Source organism: Polyergus mexicanus, unplaced genomic scaffold (assembly GCF_030449975.1).
Source record: "Polyergus mexicanus isolate NDT 795.1 unplaced genomic scaffold, iyPolMexi1.0 SCAF_7, whole genome shotgun sequence".
Lineage (NCBI taxonomy): Eukaryota > Metazoa > Arthropoda > Insecta > Hymenoptera > Formicidae > Polyergus > Polyergus mexicanus.
In genome coordinates, this window is record NW_027223327.1 from 11,151,594 (window position 1) to 11,175,849 (window position 24,256).

Below are 24,256 nucleotides of genomic sequence, written 5' to 3' on the forward strand. Positions count from 1 at the left end.
AATAAAAAAATTATTCTTCAGCTATTTGTATTTCTGAAACACGGGAAACCTAGAAAAAAAAAAAAGATCTAAAACATCCGTATAAAAAATTAAAATCTAGATTTCAAATGCTGAATTTTAATACTTTGAAAATAAACATATCAAATATTCTCCTATTTTGTTGTATAATAAAGTTAACTCTATCTAACTACAGTTGAATGTTTGAGAGTACATTATCATGATTTATCAGTTCAATTTGATTTCTCGCACCTATTTCAATCGTCGTACCCTTTATCCAATAATTATCTGAACCGTAACCATCTTATCTCACGAACGACTCGAGGAGTCATTTCCATTTTACTCAGCTACACCGGAGTTTCAATGGGTTTCAACGGTTTATCTCTCGTGCGCCATTGAGCCTCCTGAGAGGCCCTTTTCTCCCGTTGTATCTTTTCCTGCTACCTTTCCTGACGAGAGCGAACGGCTCTCCTCGCACACGCTTCTTTCTCTCGGCATTTCACAGTCATGTTGCGTGGAAGTGTGGAAACTCGCGGATATGGTTATGCTAAAATATTAGGTTGGCACGAAGGCTTGTGTCTCTCTTCTATTTAAATATTAAAAAGAATGCGACGCGTATGAGAATAAAAGAGAATTCGAAATAATTCTTCTCGTATTTCGTGTATTTTCCATGATATTATCTAGAGAGCTTCGACGATTTGATAATATATCATAATTTCGAAGACTTTGCAGCAGAACGATCTTACAAAATACATAGAGTAAAATTTCTTAAATTCATAAGTTAAACGAATACACGTAAGCTAATCCAACGATTTTTTTTTATTGAAAATTTAACGATTTATTATTACAAAGGGTGTTTAATGGAATATAATGAAATCACGTTTTATTATTACGTTTTATTTTTATTACTAAAATATCGATTCTAATTAAATGGACCGTGGCATATTTATGAAACGAGGTGCAATTTGTTTCGCCTGGTTGCGAGAGGTCGGAGTAATTAAAATATGAACGCAATTTCTACAGTTTAGAACTTGCTGTAGAAGGGAGCATATCTATACCTATTTTTCTGTTCAGTTATGAGCCGGGTTTCAGTCCCTCGCGCTTGACTTCCCTGAGCTTAGGGGTTGTAAAGTGCAAAGTTTTATGATCGTTTTCGTTGGATTCGTTCCGCGATAAAATTTCAAGGAGGGAACGACGACGACGACGACGACGATGCGTGCGTGCGTGCGTGCGAAGAGGCACGTGCGTGACCGTATCAGGGACCTCAGGCGTGTATTCGCCTTCCTGTTTCACGATCTGAGAATTTATAGTCCCGCCGCGTACAAACCACCCGCGAAATCTTCTCGTTCTCTGTGCAACGCAAACCATTCTTTCCTACGTTTGCGAGCACATTCGATATCTGCACTATCATGGGATTGTTAGATGAAATAGAGAGATACCAACGGATTACAATATAATCCGTTTTTCAAAACGCATTATACAATATTTCTAGTGCATAGTCTGAATGTACAATGTATCGATATTTTCGAAAAAAAAAAAAAAAAATTATAGAAATAATTATGACGCCATATAGGTATAAGATTATATAGATATGAATTTTGCTATCTACATAGAAATCTATACGGTGTACGCTGAAATTTTCGAGCTTTTCACCTGCTTGTCTAGTCGCTCTCTTACGCGGAAAGTGGAAATATTAATTAGCATCCAGACGAATCCACATTACGCGCTAGCATCAAAGGACCGGTGTCTGAAGAGCTGTGCTTTATAAAAGACCTTTTATAGATGAGAATTCACAAGAGTGCGTTTGTGCGTGAATAAGATGATCGATAAGATTCTTTTTTTAAATAGCATCGTGCAATTAATGTTCGGATAAACTCCGTTTCAGAAATAAATTGTATTATAGGCAATGTTTATTTATATATTATACATTATTACATATATAATTGATCGTTTTTTTTTTAAATCTTAAAACTCTGATAAAACAATTAATCATAAAGTAAAGACACATTTTATAGATACATTCTTTTTTATTTAATATTTTATTTCCAAAATGTATTTACCGTTTATGTATTTTTTAATATATGTTTTATATGTAATCTCGTTGAAAAATGCGAAAAATAACGATCATTGAAATCTATTATCAGAGAGAAAATATTTTTTATTGTAATTATATACTTGAAATATATATTATCGCATGCGTGTTATTAATGGGAAAACTTTAAAAGAGACAGATCGTTTTTCATTTTAAATATTCAGTAATATATTAACTCTTCGACTTTTGTACAGTGTTATCGAAGTGATAGAAGCAGCTTAAAATTAGCTTTTACGCTTGAAAGATTATTCTTAAAAGTCACTACCAGATTTCGAAAATCTTTCACTAAGTCCAGAAGAATCGTCGTGGAAGCGTAAAATCCTTGCGCGCTCAGCTAAAACTTTCGTTCGAGAACCTGGTAGACGATAAAAAAAAAAAAAAAATCCGCGATTACGCATAATTTAGTTTGAAAGTTCGACACTATATATATGTTTAAATACCGACAAATTGTTTAGAATATAGTAGTATGATATGTTTTGAGAACAGTAAAACATGTCTTTTTATTTTATTTTAAAATTATAACGGACAGTTACTTTAATAATAACTTTAATATTCTTTCTAGATTGTATATGATGTTTCAATTATATTATATGTATAAAAAAAAAAAAAAAGTTTTATTTTATTTTCAGATTTATTGTACAAATTGCTTTATATACAATTTTGCCGATGCATAATTTGTTATAACATTAGAGATTATAATTTCTTTTTATTTATGCATTTTTTATACTCGTGTACTCTCTTTTTTCATAGAATCCAATTATGGCGCGTCGATATCTATTACCCGACTTTGCAATAAAACTCCACTTAAAAACTTTTTTATCAGAAGACTTAGCGCCGATCAATCGATAGTGCAAGTAATTTACACTTTGTTCAAGCATGAAACCGATATATCATATTTAAGTTTTGCCACAAAACTTACCAGATTTCTGTCGAGTCTTCTAAAGTCTCGAATAGGCTTCTCCGATATAATTGATTCGAAGATCTAGCATCTTTGGTGATGGCAGCACCTAAAACATATATATATAACAGATAATCATTAGTAAAATTTTATTATAATAAGTTAAAATAAGATTATGGTATAAAAAATATAATACTGAGAATGTTGTAGAAGAAATATTATACTGTATCAGAATTTTTTAAATAAAAAACGAGAGCTGAAACTTGCAGGAGAATATTTTTTCGAGATAAATACTCAAACGCGCACGATATCTTTCGCCTGCATATCCTTATTCATATTTGTATTTATACACGTATACGTTTTAATTCTCTCGTATCACTGTTTGCATTGTAAGTATATATGAATAAGTAGTGGCTTCATTAATCAGATTGTCTTCGTGAAGTTGTTTGCATGGGATTAGGTTGTTGTTTGCTGGCTCGTGTTTATCCTGGAGCAAGAATGCTAGAGAGAACCGACGTGATTCGCGAGAATATCCTTTGTTGATCAATAAAATTTGGCGCTTACATAAGCCGGATAATGAGCTTGCATACGCTTGGATAAGCCGTGTTAATTACGTTCGCATTTACGGTTTACGTAACTCATGCTTCGCATTTTCTTTCATAGCGCGATTTACTTTGTGCATATGGTATATTATACTGTGCATTATCGCATATCTTAAAGTTTGTCGTGTGATGTGAATTTTAACGTATCGGCTTTCATCTGCTGTAAAACGGGTGACGACAAAATCTTTTTAATACTTTCACAGATTACTGCTGGACACATGAAAGAGAATTAATTTTTCCTGCACGCTTTTATTAAAAGAACGTATAGATGACAGTTGTAAGCTGCTCTCGAATTTTATCCGATTTCCAAAATTTAAAGAATTTTTAAAGTCACTTCCCGTAAAAGCAAAGAATATAACGAGCGAATAAAAATTATTTTGCGTTATAGATAAAATTATTAGAGAATCGGGACTTTTTTCAAATTGCCTAGCGCTTGATAAATGTTTTGTGATTTTATCATTACGAGATAAGGCTGAATCTCTATGTCTCATCCCTCTTGTTTCTTTTCAATCGTCGTACAGTCGATTTCACAAAGAAAAAGATAGCATAGTGCCATTAGTCTGATTACAGTTTCGTATTACACAGCCTGAACGCCACCTGAGCTCTTCTAGGATGATGTTTGGCCATTGTGTTTTCAGGTAGCTCGAGTTGAGAAAGGTAAGCTCGTATAGCTAATATAAGAAGGCAAAACCGCGAGTTCATTAATTTTATCCCTCGAGGCAAACCTCGAACCACACAAAGCACGGCCGTGAATTAACGTGGGGTGCACAATACGAATAAATATATCGAGAAGATAAACGAGCTCTGAAGGCATATTATGCAATAACAATTCTATTCTATATAAAAACAGAGAGAGAATAATTTTTAATCCCTCACTTTCTCAAAGAAAGCATCTTATTCTGTGTTAATTAATCAAATCAAGATCACAGTCAAATCAATTTTGCCGAATTGCATTACGTGTTAAATTAACTTTACAAAATAATACAATGGAAGTTAGCTCTCGTTCATTGTTATATCAATGTAATAAAATTGAATAAAAGATTAATTACGTTGCAATTCACTAAATTACGGTGAAAAGAGATAATTTGTCTCGTTAACTATTTACTTATAATTAATGTCGTTATCATTATTACACAATCCCGCTATTGATACTATGAGAAAATTCTCACAAATTATTATATCTTGCCCGTAAATAATATACAAATGTATGATATTCGTGTCCATGTTTCTTCAATCCTCCGTATATTGTTCTCACATATCAAATGATTTTTTCCGATTTCCGTTAGTGTTAATTGAATCTCTCTACTCCTTTCTTTCACTTTCCTCTCTCTCTCTCTCTCTTCTTTCTTTTTCCCCTTTTCTCTTCGCCTCTTTCACAGTTTAAAGTATCAAATACGTTTCAGAATAGAGATTAAATTTTAATAATAGATTCTATGTCCAATTAAAAATTTCTCTTCAGATAAGAATATTAGAAATTATTAATCGCTGAATTTTCGGAAATATATAATTTGCAATACTTATCAATCATAATCCTGCTCATTTTGTGTAACACGTTTGATTAAACCACAATTTTTCGAGAGTGCAGAATATGGAAAGCGGACAAGGAATAAAAATATCATCCAATAAACGAAGGCAAAAGTAACGGTAATCGATTCCACGGCGTGATTAATCATACGGAAAATTATCGTGATTCTTTAGAGGTCAATCACAGCCTCTGCAAAATTCCTCCATATCCCTATCGAGTCTGAACGCGCCGATGATTACATCATTCGCAATAAATCAGAACTGCGCACCGTTTGGCATTAATTATCCATCAGCTGAAACGGTTACGCGCGCAAAGTGGCAAGAACTTCCGTCGACGGTGAGAAAAATGTCTACTTCAATAAAATGCTCGTATACAACGCTGATTTATCACCCGTTACTCGCGTCATGACACGTGTTACGGATACGCGTGCTTGTAGGCACCGAGATACGAATGAGATCGAGATAAAAAATATTATTGAAGAAATCATAACGCGCCATAAATGTCGAGGAACAAAGAGTTTCGCCCGTCATCTTTCATCGTAAATCGCACAAGTATGTAAGACGAATGTAAATTCGTCGAAGATATTTAACGAGAAAATATTTATGTTATTTCACCTTCATATTTTATCCTCTTCGCTCGTCTCCTCCTTTCTGCCGCTTTGACGCTAATGTAAATATTAAATTAAGCAAGTTCACAATTATCAGACTGTAAATATAAGTTAAATTATGTTCGCGTCTCAGAATTCATAGTGTTAACTATTCGTTCTCAGATATTGGTGCTGGGTTTAATCATTCGTGGCGCGACAAGTAAACTTTATCCTATATATATATATATATATATATAAAGGTTCAAAAATTTGAAAATACAGGAAAGTTTAGCTTGCACGCACAGCAATTTGCTGCAAACAGAATTTCTAATCTAGATAAAATAATCTCGAGAGGATGATTTATTCTGCGCGAAATGCGATTCTCGAATTAATGCGCGCGAGATTATCCGTGCGCAAATATTATTCGCGTCGTGCGCTTTTCTGCATACATATGGTAAAAGCCAGCGTCTCTCCTTCTCGTTCGCGTGAGAAAATGGAAATTGTGATTAATATGCGACAGCGGTTAACATGGCGCAGTTTGTATCCCGAATGAGTTATTGTACGGTAAGATATCCGGGAAACCCTATTATCTCGCTGGAAGGAGCGAAAATTCGAAGACGGAAGATCGAGATAGATTTTCGGGCTTCGCCATTTTGCCGAGTTTGCGGCTTTCTCTTTCGCGGGAGAGTACCCACCGTTTTCCTCTCTCCACATATTCCCTGTTCAGATCTTCCATAAGTCTCTTATTTCGGTTCCTCCAAGTTATCGTTTGTCAGATCTGGTCTGGTCAAAGAGAAATCTTCTATTATCTGGGATATAACGCGCGATCCCCCTTATGATTAAAGGATAGAGAAAACAAATAAAAAATGAACTGAACGAGATACCAAATCTAATATGTATTTAAATAGTTGTATAAAAATAACAGTTAAATAAAGAATTTTCGAAAATTAGTATTTATATTAATTAATATAATATACAGAGTAATAAATATTTTAAAAACATCTCTCTTTCAAAGTTATGCCACAAAAGTCAAGTTGTATAATTATTATCGCTTATCATAATGTCGTCGGGCTTATACTTGAGATGATGTATCTCCCGTGGGGAAGGATATCTAATCCGCAAGTCCATTATCTCGATAGAAAGCGTGAAAATTCGAAAGCGGAAAATGAAATGAGTTTCGGACCTTTGCCGAGCTTGCGGTTCCGCGCGCGCGCAATCGCTTTCTTCTTCCTTCCCATGTCTCTCATCCTCATCTACTCGCCTGTTTTTCATGACGTCTGTCTTCCCATGCGGGCGCGCCGAATTCAACGCTGCCACAATTTAAGGCAAGAGGCGCACGGAAAAGAGAGACTGATTTCGAGAGAGATTTGGCAAAGTTAGCGGAGAGAGAAAAGCTTAAAGCTCCGCAAGCGGGAAACGCTGATTCGGAATTCTCTCTCTTTTCGGTGGGGACACGAACACGGCGGGGGCGATGCGGTTAGAAGTTTTCGAGATTGTTTGCCGTGCTAGCCGGAATATAAATCGGGTTTAACTCGTCGGCTTCCTTTTCGTATGGTTAGGCAAATGTGTCTTTTACGAGTGCTGGTAAGGAAACGAACGTTTTTAATTCATTCGGCTTTTCTCATCTCTCTCTCTCTCTCTCTCTCTCTCTACTGCGTTATCTAAATTCAGCATAAGGTAGACCATCTTACGTCCCGACTACATTACAGATGTCAATGTGTTGCGAAGTTTTAGTTTGTATTATTTTTATTTAATGAATTTGGTATATTAGTTTGAGATTTTGTTTTTCATAACTTATGGCATTTTCTTCAGGTAGAAATTTCATTTTATTCTTTGTAAGTTAAATTTTATTTTTGCGCATTTTTATTTTATTGAAATAATTCATATGAAAAGAAGATTAATTGAATATTAATGTTTTGCCAGAAATAAAAAACAAGATTCTTTATAATAGTTCTATTTTAAACAAATATTTTTTTTTTATAAAATTGTATGAAACCGATAGTTTTCAGTTTCCTTTATCTATCGATAAAAGTTTTGCCGCACATAACTCGATAGAGGCGCATTTGGCGAAATTAAAGATGCGATTGCCGCCTGAAATGCTGGATTTAATAGGATAGGACGAAAAATCTTCAAAGAGAACGTGCGAAGAATAGGAAGGAAGAAGGGCGCCGGACAGTTGATGGAGAAAAGTGTCTGATCCGCGGGGAGATAGTCACTTATGGTATCCATTTGTGGGCGTCGTCGATACGTCGTCGTTCCACGGTACGTTCGCGCACAAATGATAACGCGCATATGCACACGAACACATACTGGAGAAAGGAGCCGCGGCACAAAAGGGGGTCCCGAGGCGGAGGTGGGGCCGAACCGTGATAATTCTAGAGCCCTTACCGTCACGACCCATCGTTCGGAGCCCTTCTCTTCGAGTTCGTCGAGAGCCCCTCGCCGAGAGGTTAACTGTTGCCCCTTTTCCGTACGGCAACGCACATCGTTTGACAAGTGACGAACTTGCGTTAATTGGGCTCGGTTGAGCTTGACGAGGGCAACCGATCAGAAATGGAAGCTTCACTTTCAATCGCCGATTCGATGATGCCGATATAATCAAGAACATTTGTATCGTTCTATTTCCATTTCGCATCAAAGTACAAGACTCGACAAAATGTTTTGACGAAAAGCAGCGCGAAACAGACAATAAAAATAAATAACGTAACGATAAAAGGATCTAATCTTTCATATAACACATTTTGTCTTTCGATAAAAAATATCTTTGAAAATATCATTTAATGTACTTTAGTATTGTACTATTTCTGTTTTTTAATTAAAACAGTATCTGTATATTTCAAACGAAATTTTTATTTACGCAACAATCCTTTTACTAATTTCTACATTAAAGGCTCCAGCCGGAAAAGCGATCGGTTATATCCTATCAAATGTCTCATCAAATCCTTAATACCCAAATTATTAATAATTTTGTTACTTTCATCCCAAGGCAATAAAACTTCATGAAATATGTGCGTTCGTCCTTTCTTTTAATTAAAGATCCAGGAAATTTCTTTCAGGGATGCGAGGATAATAGCGTACGCGGTTCTAGTCGTTAAGGAACGGCAGCACCGACATTAATTATCTTGCGATGCTCTAGCGAGGGTAATCCAAAACATCATTACGAAATAATGGCACACAGAATGGCATATCGTACAAAATTTGTTATAAATATTGTTACAGCATTTTTCTTATATTAATATTTATTTATTAAAATCGCGCTTAAAAATATTAAGTGTGATACTGAGACAGCTAAATATGCACTTGAATATATAATGTTAAGATGCAATTTTTAAATAAAGTATTATGTTCTCTGAATACCATCAGTTTTCACTTTCGAAAGCTGTGCGATTGATCGATTGATATTTCGCGAAACTATCAAACGCATTAACGCATTAAAGCTGTTCACACCTGCACGCGATCGATACAGTTTTGCATAGGGTAGACTAGCAAAATATCCTCCTACGAACAAAAGATTAGAAGCCGTACAAGAAGAAAAAAAGGAAAAAGAAAAAAAGATTATACAGAGGAGCGAAGAACATAGGTCGTAAAGTTGGACTCAAAAAGCGAGATAAAAATTAATCCTGAGGATCTCATTAACGTTGTTCTCCGTAAACGAAATTACATTCAAACTGTAGGAAACGAAGAAATGAGATGACATAATCCGCGAATCGAGTCAGGAAAATGGAAATTGAAGGAAGTATGATATAGCGTGAACTCGACCGTTTGTAAGTCTTGTAAAAGGATTAAGGTAAGGTGAAAAGGGGAAGCAACCAGGGTTGACACGATAACAAGAAGATGGGGTTAAAGTCATAGAACGTAGAAGTTTGAGCTATCAATTACGTTAGGATGTTACCCCTAATCCTAAATTTCGTAAGTTACACAGCGAGACAGATATCTTGCAAAATTTACGCATTATGACAAATTCTTGAAATTATATTATATATAATTATACATATAGTTTCAATAAATAAAGAAAATTATTTAGATGATATGTTACGGTAAAACATTTTATGCTAACTGTATTAAGTTGGTTTGTGCATTATAAGCTTCAATCAATATTTTTCTAGAGCTTACAATGTAGATATTTACGGTAAATTTCCCAATAATTCAATTAAAACTTTATTAACAGCTCTATGCGTAATAAAATTATATTGTTACATTAGAAAGTTGTCATGAGAATATTTATTACTCTACATTCAATCTAGAAAATAAAACTAACTAATTTACAACATATATAATAGAATCAATTAGCAAATATATGTATATTGATAATTTCATATTTATCTCGATAAATGTTAAATAATAATTATCACTTCTTTTTTCATTCGACAGAACGATTAACGCCGATGTAACTATATACATTACCCGTTCGATAGGAAAGCCGCGTGTACGAACATTTTGTTCATAGCACACGAAAGAGGTTAATAGATATTTGACCTCGCGGTTTTGGCACGGCCAACAGTAACCGCCGTAGCCATTTGACTCTCCATTTGCCTCGTGAAAGAGCGTGAAGGGTCGAAGATCAAGGCTCGTCGATTCGTGTTGCCAACGTGCGATTTGCATTTACCATGCGTTCTCATCGTAACGCAAGAAGATTCAAACTCCTGTTTTGCGCATGAACTAGATCGAGAATGACTATAGAAATTAAGAAGTTCACGATAAGACAGATTTATAAAAATAGATACGTTTCTCGATATTTAAATTCGCTAATTAACTAAAAAATCGGGCATAGCAGAAGATTACAAGTTTTTAACAAAAATTTCTCGTTTCTTTATTTTCTTCCGTATCACAATATTGATATCTTTATAGATCGGTCCCTACGTTTAATCTTACTTGTTAGAGAATATTTACTCGATCGTACAAGCACTTATATTTCTGTTTCATTTTATGATAATGACTCATAAATTTAAACTCGTGTTACATAAGAGGATTCACATGGATACGTATATATGTGTAACTTTATTTAAAGCGGCGTGACGGTATAACAAGACCATGGATATATTTGAGCTCATACTTAGTGGTTAGAGAAGGGTCTGACCTGTGGTATTGGTCTTTCAAATCCAGATCTAACATCTAGACTAATCTTAAACAAAACATGTCAAACGAATTTAAATGTCAGATCCAATTCACTGATCAATTTGCCAGTGTCAACAACTGTCATATCTAAATGTCATAAATAAGAAAATATGTAATTTAAAAAAATATTATAGTATGTTATATCACATAATATAATATAAAGAAGAAACGCGCTAACTATCTTTCTATGCGCGTATATACATCGGAATAATTACTGAAGAATCTTAGTGTAAGATTGCTGCATGTCCGATGTAAAGAGCATATATCTCTCTAAAAAAAACATTTACATTATTACGGGATTTATATTCTACACGATTTAATTTCCCCTCGTCTAATAAAGTGTAAACGCTAATTGTTCAAGTTAAGCGGATGTTAACGAGAGCAACCATAATTTATTTAAAAGAAAAGAGAAAGAGAGAAAGTAGCACAATTTTTTTCGCCGTGAATGAAGATGAAAATCAAAGTAAAATGAACGGACGACCAAGAGAAAAAAAAAGAAAAAAAAAGAATCCTATGCAACTCGCCAACATAGTTGCGCAAAATTGCTAGCAGTGTTTTCAGGCACACTCGAGATTGTCCGTTTCCCTGGGCTCTAAATTTTTTCCGTCTCTTTTTCTTGGCTACAAAGAGCGAAAAACGTTCTATGCCAGGATGAGCCAGGTCAAGTTCACTCCAACGCCCGGTGACTCTCGGACGACGTTTTTCATTGAGAATCGCTTTAAAAATAAATGTCTTTAAAATAAAATCGTCACCGGAAAAGCCCCTTCTAAATTACGAGAAGAAATTTAAACGATGTCAAAAAAAATCAAATCGTTGAGAGTTTATACGCTACCCACGCTTCGCAATTTGGCAGAGATATAAAATATAAGAGAAAAAAGTAATTAAAAAATCTCTCTCGTTGTATATATTGTTCGCATCCTGAGTGCTCAATGTGTCGCAATGCAGTGTTCCAATTTCCATATATACGGAGCGGAAACTTAAATAGGGTTCTCACGTAAAAACTTATGCACCAGGATTACATTTCGCCGATAATTTAATTTACTAATAAAATTACACGTTTCATAATTTGTCTACTCTAATTAAACAATGCTCTTCCAATCACGCTAGACATTGATCCTTTCCGGCAGCGTTTCAACGAGAAGAAGTTTCTTCTTTCTGCAACTGCTGAATGCAGAATGAATGCCTTACTTCGTGAACCTCTAACTTCTCTTCAGCTTTCCACTTCGCTCTTTACATTTTCATCTTTATCGTGTTATAAATAAAACTTACAAAGAGAGAAGCGAGAGAGATGCAAAGTACCGAAGCAAAGAATCGCAAAGGAACGTCTCGCGAAGTAAGAACGTCTCGACTATCCTTCTTCGTCGACTATCATGAATCATACTCGGCATCGGTATACTCGGATAGAAGTATTATGAGTGATGAAGGGAGAAGGAAAGAAGAGGGAGATTCGCGATGAAGGATCAAGTAATCCCGCAAAGGGGAGACCCTGCGCTTGACATTCAATGGGTTACCATCGGTACGCTCGTGCGTAGGCGACAACGAAATCGCATTTGCGCGATGACAAAGGCGACAAATCGAAACTCGGACAAGTTTGCTCGCATCGGTCGAGTCGCATTAAAGCGATAAGATAAGATGAAAGATTGCGTAGCCGATCGCTCGTTGACACGCGTGTAGTTAATGAGAGAGACGTACAATGTAAAAAAATTTTCTTCAAAAATTCGAACACATTTTCGTCTAAATTTTCAAATCTGGGTGTCTAAAAAAATTTTCAGACAATCTGTCTTAATCATCAGAGTCGTTTTTCTAGAAGTTCAAAAGACTAAATATGCAAAAGAATCGCAGATACTTTGTCTGAAGTTTCAGTCAAATTTTTTTTTTACAATGTACTCTGATGTACTCAATGAAAGGACGTAATGTAGATATGATTCGACGTCGACAAAGCTTGTCGCCCCTCGTTCGACATTGCGGGAAACTGGAGACGCGCTTGTACAAATAATGGATTAAGATCGATGCATACCGAAACACGGAACGGTCACGCGAATCGCATACACACACATATACCCTCGATACAACGACAAGACGGTCCGTTATGGGAGCTACAACGAGTAACGCGATTACAAATGCTCCTAATCGTGTGATATAGCGTTTTGCGAGGGTCGTCTATTGAGTTGTAACTTCCGTAAGCAGAGATACGGTTTAGTCATGTGATTTCGGATACAATACGCCCCGGCATGAATCACCCGTAGAAACATGCGATAATTCCGTCCACTAATGTTGCATAAATGAATCTGTCGACAAATTGATGAGCATCTATATTAATAAAACACGATACAACACTTCGAAATAGCGCTTTAATTACTTCGATATTTTAAAGGTGTTCGATTATTCATGACGTTAACCAAAAATAACTAAGTATAAAAGTTATTTTAAATCATAGTGTGCGCCGAGAATTTCTATGCACCGCATAGAAAATGATATTTATCTACTATTAAAAATCAAATTAATATTCTAATTAATATCTATATCTTATTATTTTTATGCCTACTCGTTTCGATTCATAATCATATTTTTGCGTCTTTTGTATTTAATTGTGTCATAAATTACTATAAGAAAGTGTCACCATATAACACGACGTCCGCTATCACGTTTTAAAATTGCAGACAGCTACACGTGCCACGCGATAAGTCGCAGAATATTGCTGCGAGGCAAATCCGATATTTTCTGGACATTATTAGCTAGACGATATTGTTATCGAAACAACTGTAACGCGTTTCCTGCGATTTACAATCCTGACGTTGAGTATCAACCGGTCCAAGCACTGATATCCCCGTGTGTGTATAGAATACTCGGATAACATTACGCTTGTATTTCTATTTTATACCTTCACCGGTATATCACGATTTCCTCGTGTTAACAAAATATTTTTTAATATTTTTTAATATTATAAATTTATTGAAATATTATTTTTGCTGATAATAAATAATATGCTTAGTCTTGAACGTTACTTTGAAATGTATTTATATTAAGGATGATATAACTGATGTAAGAAAATATGCACATTGCATTACGTATTTGGATTAATCTTACAATGTAATATATTTCGACGAAATCGATCTGATGTAATTTTTCCATGAATATAATAAACAGTCTTAGAGTGACATATCTGCGCAATCAGCAACTTTATGAGATCGTTTGATGATACCGATAAGCGCTAACAATAAGTTGCTGCGTATGCTTTCAGGATAATAATTGCATGATGGAAACAAAGAAAAGATCGCGATAAATGTCTGAAAAGTAAAATAAGAGTCACGTGTTATATAAACTGTTTCTGAAATAGATGTTCATTTGTAAGATAATAAAATAGCAATTAATTTGATATTCTTCAAATAGCTTGCACCTGAGTTGTTTGAAAATGTAATCTAAAGTTTACATATCCACCATGCAACAAATGCCTCTAAAAAAATTCAACTATAATGTAAAGAGCCGTATTATTAAACCGTAGGGAGTGCAGTAGAGATGACTGCGAGCAAATAAAAACGTTAAAAGAGACATGAAAGCCGACTATGCAAAGTACCTGAAGAAGCATCTAATTTATGAACACCATGATGGTCTACGGAATAGACGTGCATATATCACGTAAAGGGGCGGAAAAAAAAAAAAAAAAAGTGAACCTTGAAATTTTTTTCGTCATGTTTTTATTATACGTTATTTGCGTGTAACATGATGTTGCATTTCTAAATTAATTTCACGAACAATATCGTCGTCTTTCATACGATATTGCAAATTCGAAGCAAGATTGACATTAGTTGTTTACCTTTAATCAAAGAGATAATTCGCGCATATATATAAGATATTTAAATTGCTAGTCTATAAACGAACCCAAATAGACAAACAATAAGAAATTACCTCCGCTTTTCATTAATCATCCCTTAAGTTACTATATAAAGTGGCAGTTTATATCGTGCTCTACGCGTAAAACATCTTGGTGTAGACGCTCGCTTCAGATGCGCGCTTTAAACCCATCTCACACAGCCACTGATGGACTCATTAGCAAGGGATTCTTCGTTTACTTCCACTCTATCGATTCTCCTCTCCTCGTTCCTGTGGCCACGAAAGGATCGCTCTCTCGGCAGCACCTTTCTTAATTGATTATAAAATTGCGACGCGGTCTCTCGTCATCGGTGGATTATCCATTGGGGATTAAATCGATGATTCATTACGGGGAGGCTCCCCCTTTGTCTCGATCGAGTCGATTTCTACGGGATAGATAGCCCGGAAGAAACGCGCGAGCGAGCTCTTTCTTCCTTCCGTAGATAGGCACGTAAAGTGTCGATCTATTTTCCACAAGACGAAAGCTTGCGCGATTCCGGCGACATTCCGTTCTTTTACCGCGACGTCGGGTCGGGGCTCCCCCGGATACTCGCCTCGCTTCGAATGCAAGTTCACGCACGCGGGTAATTGTAGTTTGACATGTTGAGAGGGAGAGAGAGAGGTGAGTGCACACGGAAGGGAATGATGATTGATCGTGCGTGCGAATCGCGTGTGTTACACGGAAGGAGAAAACTTGGACGTACCTGAAAGCGAATTCGCTTCACTTTCGACGGTCATCCCGAATAAATCATTCAAGATTTGAAGAAAATGTAAAATAGCCATAGTCGCTTGTGTAAAGATATTAGAGAAGACTAAAATTGACTTTTGCATGCTCTAAATTATTCCGATGTAAATTATGTGGAGTAAATTAAATTTTTGAAGTGAAAAAAATGTTTTTTTTTATCTTCATACAGAATTTATTTTACACTCTTATCAACTTAATCAAATATTATTAGAATAATTAAATTAAAAGCGAGAAATTTTTTTGCAAGGTTTTTCGTTCTATAATACATTTGAGTAAATTGATTAACGATAAATGAACGTTCTATTAATCTTTCTTTCTTGAGAGCTTCGAATAATTGAAATTCTATCACACTAAAACTTCAGATTTCAATTTTCTTCAGGCACTTGAAATACAAAGCGAAAAGAGAACCGTATTATTTTCAGTATATCACGACATACCCTTGTGAAAGAATCGGCCCTAAACATCGCCAAATCTGCGTCATTCTCTCTAGAACGTAGGGTGGTGAATGGGAAATCGTTCTTTCGAAATGCGTAGCTCGTTTTCCACAAAATTTCAAGTCCCGAGTTGAAATTCGCGCGCACGGGAAGGGTTAAACGTTTATCCCTCTTTTGTGACGTGCTTCGTCTCTTCGCCACGCTCGGTCACCCGCGTGAATAAGCTAAGGTGGCAGAGGGACGGAATGACGAGGAGAAGGAAGAAGAGTAGTAGTGGCACAACCTCCTAAGATCTTGAACATTACGAGAGGGAATTGCCGGAACGTGAGGGGCTGTAAAGTGCGTGACGCGCGTGACAAACGCACTCGGATTAAATGCCAGCGCTCGAACTGCCTTTCCGCTTCTGAAAGATGCCGAGAAGTCATCACGCTCTATAGAAATGATTCCGCGTCAACGAGGAGTTTGAGATTTAAAGATTAAAATGTAGGGATTCGTAGATCCAAGTGTTAATAGTCTGCGTTTAATCTGGATAAGAGTTTAAATATATCAATTTAAATATAGAATTTTTATATGTAAATTAAATATGTTAAGATCATGTAAACATGATCTTGTGTTATATATATATTCTTATTTACATAAAGTTTATTTTTTTGTATTTTAAAATATGATGTAATTAGCTAACAATCTGCAACATTTATATATTATTTTCTCAAGATTTACCCACGTACATAATGCATACATAGATACATACATACATATTTAAAATGTACGAATGAACAAATCGCTTTTTATATAACAGACTTCTTATGTATCTTTCTTAATGATAGAATAATCCGAAAGCTTCTTCACATCGTCTCTTCCGAACGGCACATGAATTTTCTTTTCGTCGCCGACGGCTTTCATGAAATAATAAAATCCTTTCTTGTATCAAAGCCTGGAATTCTGAAGAAATGATATAAATCCACCATCAGTGCGTCTTTCGTTTCTTCGTAGCTTCACGTAATCTCAAAGATCTCTTTCCTTTTTATTACGTACATGTTCTTAATGTGGATCAGAAATTCTATTCCTGTCATTAAGAACAATCCCGATGCTATACACATGTCTTAAACGATTCATGTATTTTTATCAGTAATGAAAGAAATAACAAATAATTATATCTTCGAAGCAATGTTGATAAAATTTCTTATAGAAGCAAAGAGCTATTTTATATTGCATTCTCAAGATTTTTATTCGTGAAAAATATAAATCTTATAATTTTCAATTTTATTATAGTCAAGTCTCATAATAAATGATTCTTATATGATTCCGCTGCAAAGGATATAAAACCAAAATAATTCTTCGTGATTCTTGATATCGGAAACAGACACCTTCACTCTGATATATCAAACTTTCTCTTTGTATATTTTTATATTTTATTCTTGCTTCTTGAAACTAAATAAGTAAAGCTTTCGCGATTATTATTTAAGTAGAATTTCGGTTCTATTTTATGTCGTCCTGCATTATTTCGATATAGGAATAACAAAAGAACATCCGATGTTTTGATACCTCAAAAGCTTTCAAAACGGCAGAACTCGAGAGAACTGCCGAGAACAGAAATACGCGAGCCTTTTGATGCCGTGTCCGTATTTATCTCTTTTGTTTTTGCAAAGCATGGTCATATTTGTGGCCTATATCCGTCGTATTGTGATAATAATTCCTCCATTGGTGTTCCAGATTTTGCAAAAGAACATCCAGGCAGATTAAAACCTCCATTCTCTTCCGAGATGATTAGCCTCATTGAACTTATGCTCTATTTACTGCAAAAGCATCTCTTCTCTCAACCGAAAGTAATAGAAGATAATCTTCATCGGATAATATTAACAAATAATATTATTAATTTATAGCAATAAATTAGAAGAACATATATATATTATCAATAAAGTTTCGAGATAATAAAGATAACGTCTTTAGTCACGAGGGATTTAATAACAATTTTCTTACCTAGTCAATACAATTATTGCAATTTTATCACTTTTTATGATTTTGCATTTAGCATTACTTATAAACGCGTAACATTTTACTAGTCTTTGCATTTTATCTTGTCACAGAAAAGTGGAAAATAATAAAGAAATTGCAAGTATATCGGAAAGAGAAAGTAGTAAAATGAATGTGGTATCTCAACATGCTTCAACAATTCATTTATAATTAATTGATGGGGGAAATTGACTCCTTCCTTGCAGATTATCACTCTATCATAAGATGCGACGAAGATGTATTTTCCGAATCGTTAGTGCATATCTTGCGTGACTATGAAGATCGGACAAGATCCCCTTCAAGGTACAGTACTTTATCTTCGTTACGTCGCTACCGAAAGAATCTCCGACTTTAAGGCTACCTTTTATCATCCCCCTTCTTCTTTCGCCCGCATCCTTTTTACATGATAGATAAATGCATATATTCAAAAAATACGTACAACTTATTATCAAAATAATACTACAAACATAATGACGTTTATCGATAATACATTTGTAAATGATAATTGCTTTCTGGCTGTCTCTTAATAAATATTTTTTTTTTTTAAATAATTATTATTAGCATTTAAAAGATTCAGTTTTAATTTCGAGTTTTGTATCGTAAAGCATAAAAATCGCAATTTGAATGTTTTTAAGTTTTGACAGTTGTGTGATACACGTTTTGACATTTTATGCGAAAAGTTGGAGTTTTCCAAATTTATCGTATCCAAGTATTTTTGTTGACGAGAAAAATTGATGCAATTTATCTGTGCGTAAGCTGTAAGAATTATGCATGTTTTTTTTTGGCTCTGGCAAATGTCACAATAGTCTCCGCAAAAGGATTGACAAAAAATATGAAATATTATGTTCTCTAAACGCGATGCTCTGAAATTTTCGTTTTTATATAATCGCTTCTATTTTTTTAATAATAACGGTAAAAATATAAATTAGAAGAGCAAATATTAATAATAATTTTACAAAGAAAAAACTAACAAATAAAATTAATAACGATGTAAATCATAAGTCTTCTAGCATCACGTATCTACTTATACTTGGAGAGACCACATATCTTTATGCTGGGTTATAAAAGGAAAGACTGACCTCCAGAGGCAAAGAGGGCTCTCCCCTGTTGTGATTTTCTCGAGGTTATAGGACATTGCCAAGGTCATTGCACGGATCACAGTCGCCCGCGCCCTTGGTGCGGAATAATAGATCACAAGCTGCAGGGAATCCTTCCAAGGATTTTCCACCCGACTCCCACGAACCATCTTCTTCCGGCGTCAGTGGTCCGTTCTATGAGTCAGCGTATCACCATGGATACAGAAACATCCCTCACCCCGGGACAACGGAGATATAGGTGCGTGTACACAATTTTCACCCTCTCTCCCTCCGTACTCTCTCGACGCTTCCCGCTTCCCGTTTCGCACAGATCACGTGACCCCTCCGATATCCCGCGACGACCTCATAAATGCGGGATTAATTGCGAGCGTATTTAATTTTAACGTTTGCACGCAGAACTGCGTCCGTTCGTCCGTCCGTCCGCAAAATTTTCCGTCCGATAGCGGGAATCGTCAATGCGCATTGTAATTGGCTTTCATCTACCCTCATCAATTAAGAGATGGATATTTAAATTCGAAAAAAATTACTTTTGTTTCAAGACAATATTGTAATCTTAATAACGATTGAACGAATTAAAAATAATTAAATATTGTTTGATCTTGCAAGCTATATTGTTGAATATTATATTCAAAGTACATTCACGGAGTATTTATTCGAATCTTGTAAAAATTCCCTGATCCTCCAGATATTTTTGTTCAAAATTCCAGGTAAAGAGAATATTTAAAGATTCTTTGCTGCAACTTTCTTAAAGAACTTTTTTTATTTTATGCATTTCCTAATACTAAATTCTAATGGCTAAAAATTGTAAAAGATATATACTCATATATTCAATATTTATTAAGATATTGAATATATATAAATAGAGAATATATATAAACACGTAATTTTCACTTGTCGACTGTTTACAATATAGGAAGAAAATAATCAAAAAGAGAATTTAGAAAAAAATTTCTCGAGTCCCAATAAAAATTCCATGAAAATTCCCTGATTACTCCTGGTACAAAAGAAATCTCTGAGAATTTCAAGTTTTCCAAATTTTTCCCGAGAGTAGACATCCTGAATCAATCGTAATAAAAAAAATTGCATATTATCAAGTTTTTGTTATCGTAAATAAGTCGAAGTCACTTTAAAATACGATATAAATGGAGAAACGCTTTATCTGGATCGTACTCGACATAAATACTCGTTTATAAATAACATCTTAATAAATACTATCAGAGAAAGAGAGAGAGAAAGGATAGATATCGATCGTCATAATACGGATCTCGCTGCACCAATCTCGTTCCAGTGAGAACTCACTGCCGGCATATAACAAATCGAGCGTAATATCCCGCATTCGAGAATACATTCCTGCTTGATAGAGAAAGTGTCCATTTCCTACGACTCCGAGGACCAAATGGAACACAATAATGTTATCGACTGTTACGACACCCTCGTAGAAATGCAGCCTAGCAATCCGTGTCCCGTTGTATTTCCGTAGACATATATACAAGTCGTACGAAATGTTATTCAATATTTAATGATTGCTTTAATTTTCACAATGGTATATATGGGATCTCCTCTCAAGTCGCACAAATATTTCCATCGGGATATAACACAGGATATAATACAGGATAATAAACCTGTGTCTTATCCGAGCAATGAAGAGAAGATTATCGCGAGAGTAAGCAAAGATAAATAATTTTCCATAAATAAAAGATGAATCCGTCGCTATATCAACAGCATGCAATAAAGAATAAATAAAATATTACAAAGATCAGGCAATTCATATCGCGCTACGTTATCCTTATCGAGAATCGCTTGCGAAACGAGTACATAGCAAACATTCAGAACTATTGCGAATAAAAAAGCCAAAATTTGTGAGCAAATATTTTTTCTAATTTCGTAATAACAAGATCTGGAAAAAAAACAATTTTTAATGTACAGTATTTCTCGAGAAAATCCATCTTCATGAAAACAGTTATGTCACGTGCGCTGAAAAACATTGGAATTTATATTGTACCTTAACCCTTAAAAAAAAAAAAAAAAAAAGCAACGGGGGCCTTAGCGAACTCTCGAGGAGATCGATCTGGAGTCTGAATTGCGATTCCTCTCAATGAGTGACATGCACGAGATAGAAATCCTATCTACCAAAAGAATATCTAGGCGATACGGTACCTACGATAACAAAAATTCATTCTATGTTTTTGAGAAAGTGAGAATTTTTTTTTTAATTTGAAAAAATTCATCGTTTTATCACTATCAAAATATAATTTGATAAAAAATATAATATTCATAAACACAAAGCACAATCATACATTATAAATTAATATAATAATATTACTTCAATAAAATCTAATATAAATTTATATCAATTTTATATCTCTACAATCTCTAATCGTACATTCCTTTCATAAGATCAAATATCCCATTAGTAACGAGAAAAAGAAATTTCGATCACTAATATATTTGATGCCCAAAGTACAATACATTTTACATAATAAAGGTACATCTTTTTTGCTTCTTCAAATCTTCCGAGCGAATAGCTTAAGAGCTATCGTCGGAGCTCTCCCCCAATATTGAATCATTATTATATGTTTATTTCATCGTCTACTCGCCTTCGGCACCATAAAAATAAATGTTTTTAGTACTATCTCGTAACAGACAAGTCATTCCCCTAATCTTAAGAAAGTCGATTTCAACGAGTAAACGTCTCTCTCAAACTTCTTGTTCGTGAGTGCGAAAAGCTATCATCGTTTATCTTTTTAATTAATAGCAAGTTGCTGTGCAAAATGTATCAACCGAACAAGAAATGTTATCGATCATAAATGGAAGTTGGGACCTCGGAGAAAAACATGCACTTTTAATAAAAATAAAGTAGCAAATGTATCTTATATCATGTTATATAAAATATTATTTAATAATAACAACACACACACACACACACAATTCACTTTAATTATAATTTATTATCTTTAAATATATATTTTTATTAATATATTTTGATATATTAATTATAAATATATATTTCAGAATATAAATATATAAATAGAACAGATATTTGTTACAAAATTTGTGCCATTTATAAGTGATCAAGAAGAGACAGCTCATTTATATAGAGACGAAAAACTTTATCGCATGTCATTTTACGTTTTAGACGACACAACACACAAACACACCACGATATATTTCCATACATATATACTGTTAGTCCTAAAATCTAGAAACTACGTACTATATCGCTTCGTTCGATAGCATTCGCCGACTCTGCTGGGAGTCGTTAGAATAAATGCGACTAGCTATTTCGCGAGGACCGTGTCGTCCCCCTAGGCGGAAGAAAATCGATTTCTTCAATGGTGAGAGAAAAGATGTGAGGATGGGTAGACGGAGTGAATAGGGAGTTCTCTACTTCGCCGCGATCGCCGACCGGAAAGACGAGACCTTTCCTATAAGGGGGTGGATAAGAAGACGCTCCAGCTAGACCAAGCTGTCTCTTTCCACAGAAATTGTACGATCTTTGAGGGGTCCGTAGATCAACCGATCTCACGCGCATCTTATTTCTCGCCCGCATCTGCGTCGACAATATTTTCCGCATCACGGAACATCCGATAATACTGGATGTCGTATGACGGAAATGATTCACGGGTGTGCGCGAAAGTACAGGTCCTATTTTCTTCTTTGACACTAAAAGATGTTAAATATTCCCGACAAGCTTGGTTGCAATGTGTGTAAATTGCAAATTTGTAAAAAGTTAAAAAAGCACAATATCATTATTGTCTTATCTTCTATATAGATTTATATCTTTCCATTCAAAAATTTCTTGAATAAATATCTGATAAAAACAGATTGTATAATGCATTAGCGAAAAAGATACTCATAAAAAGATCAATTGTGCGATGTTCCCTTGATGTAATAAATCTAGCAATCTGTAGATATGCTTGATTTATGATTAAAAGCATTATAAAGAAATAACAAAATTTTTTTTAAACTCTCCTCAGTAGTTATTTTATCAATGTTAGTGTTAAAATATTTCTCTCTCTCTCTCTCTCTTTCTCTTTAGCCTGATAATTTGTATCATTTTAAATGTATCAATATTAGTTATTAGACGATATATTTTTAACAGTAAAATAATAATCTCTTACAATTTAAATATCTTTTATAATTAAATATCCATGCAAAACAATTTGACGAAATAATTAAGCGTCCCATGAAAATGCTTTTTTTATTTTCGAAAAAGATATTATCTCGCAAATAAGACGTATTTGTTACCGAAAAGAACAGTCTTCACAATTCAATAATCCGCCTTAGGCGCCGTCTTAGATTAAGGGAGCAAATGTTTCACGACTGCTGCTGCCATATTGCTACCCCGCGAGCATTCGGTCTGCTTGTCTTACATTCCCAAGAGAATAGCAGGAGAGCCTTGGATTCTTGACTCGAAAGAAAATAACGTTTGCCAAAAAAAGGATCGATATTTTGTCATTCGCGCACACTAGAAAATGTCAAATCATTCCGCTTACCAAGACCGTATTATTTTCCGGGCTTGAATAAATGTGTCCGCAAAGGTGAAAGTTAAAGAAATTAAAATTGCAGTCAAGATTGATAAAACAAAAATAAGCATATAATCGGTTCGTTCGAGTTGCATTTCGCAACATGAATAGGGTGCATAAAAAAAAAAAAAAAAAAAAAAATCATGATTATTGTTAATATGAATACAAAACTACATCGTTTCTAGAAAAATACTGCACAAATACGGCACAAAATCGTTAATATGGCAACAAGTAGCGTGTTAAACATAAGTATTTTTCATAAGTGATTTGCTTTTTGTAACCTCATCGTGTTATCGTAAGGAGCGAAAGCGTAATCTAAGCACGTACGCCGTATGCATTAAGAAATATGTAATTGCGAGTAGTTGGAAGCACGAAGGAGTTTCCTGCTTACGTGCTTATGTACTTACATCAAGTCCCAAGTTCCCTTAATAGACAAAGTTCGGTCGTTTTTCCTGCTCCTCTCTGTATCTCTTGCTATAGTTTATATGATTAAAAATCCCGAATACATTAATGATTGGATTAACTCTTGGAGCTCGCTATATTTTAAAAATATAATATTGAATAAATTATCGGAAATGGTTACCAAGTTTAAAAAAAAAAAAAAAAAAAAAAAAAAAAAAATTTGTTTAACGTTGCGCATAAAATTTTTTTAACAATTTCAATTCTGTAAATTTAAATTTCTGATAAAAGGCAAATATTAATAAATTCCTTTATGGAAACAAAGAAACTGACTATTCATCTTCGTAAGAAACAACA

General features: G+C 34.6%; 1 protein-coding gene across 6 annotated transcripts in view; it reads right to left on the bottom strand.

Moving 5' to 3' along the window:
* Tinc (transmembrane protein tincar) overlaps window positions 1-24,256 on the bottom strand; it is a 115,777-nt gene that overhangs the window by 35,480 nt on the left and 56,041 nt on the right. For all 6 annotated transcript variants that reach the window (XM_070299232.1, XM_070299230.1, XM_070299234.1 and 3 more), the window contains one exon: window positions 3,009-3,096. The gene's annotated coding sequence lies outside the window, so the exon portion shown is untranslated. The remainder of the gene's footprint in view (window positions 1-3,008; window positions 3,097-24,256) is intronic.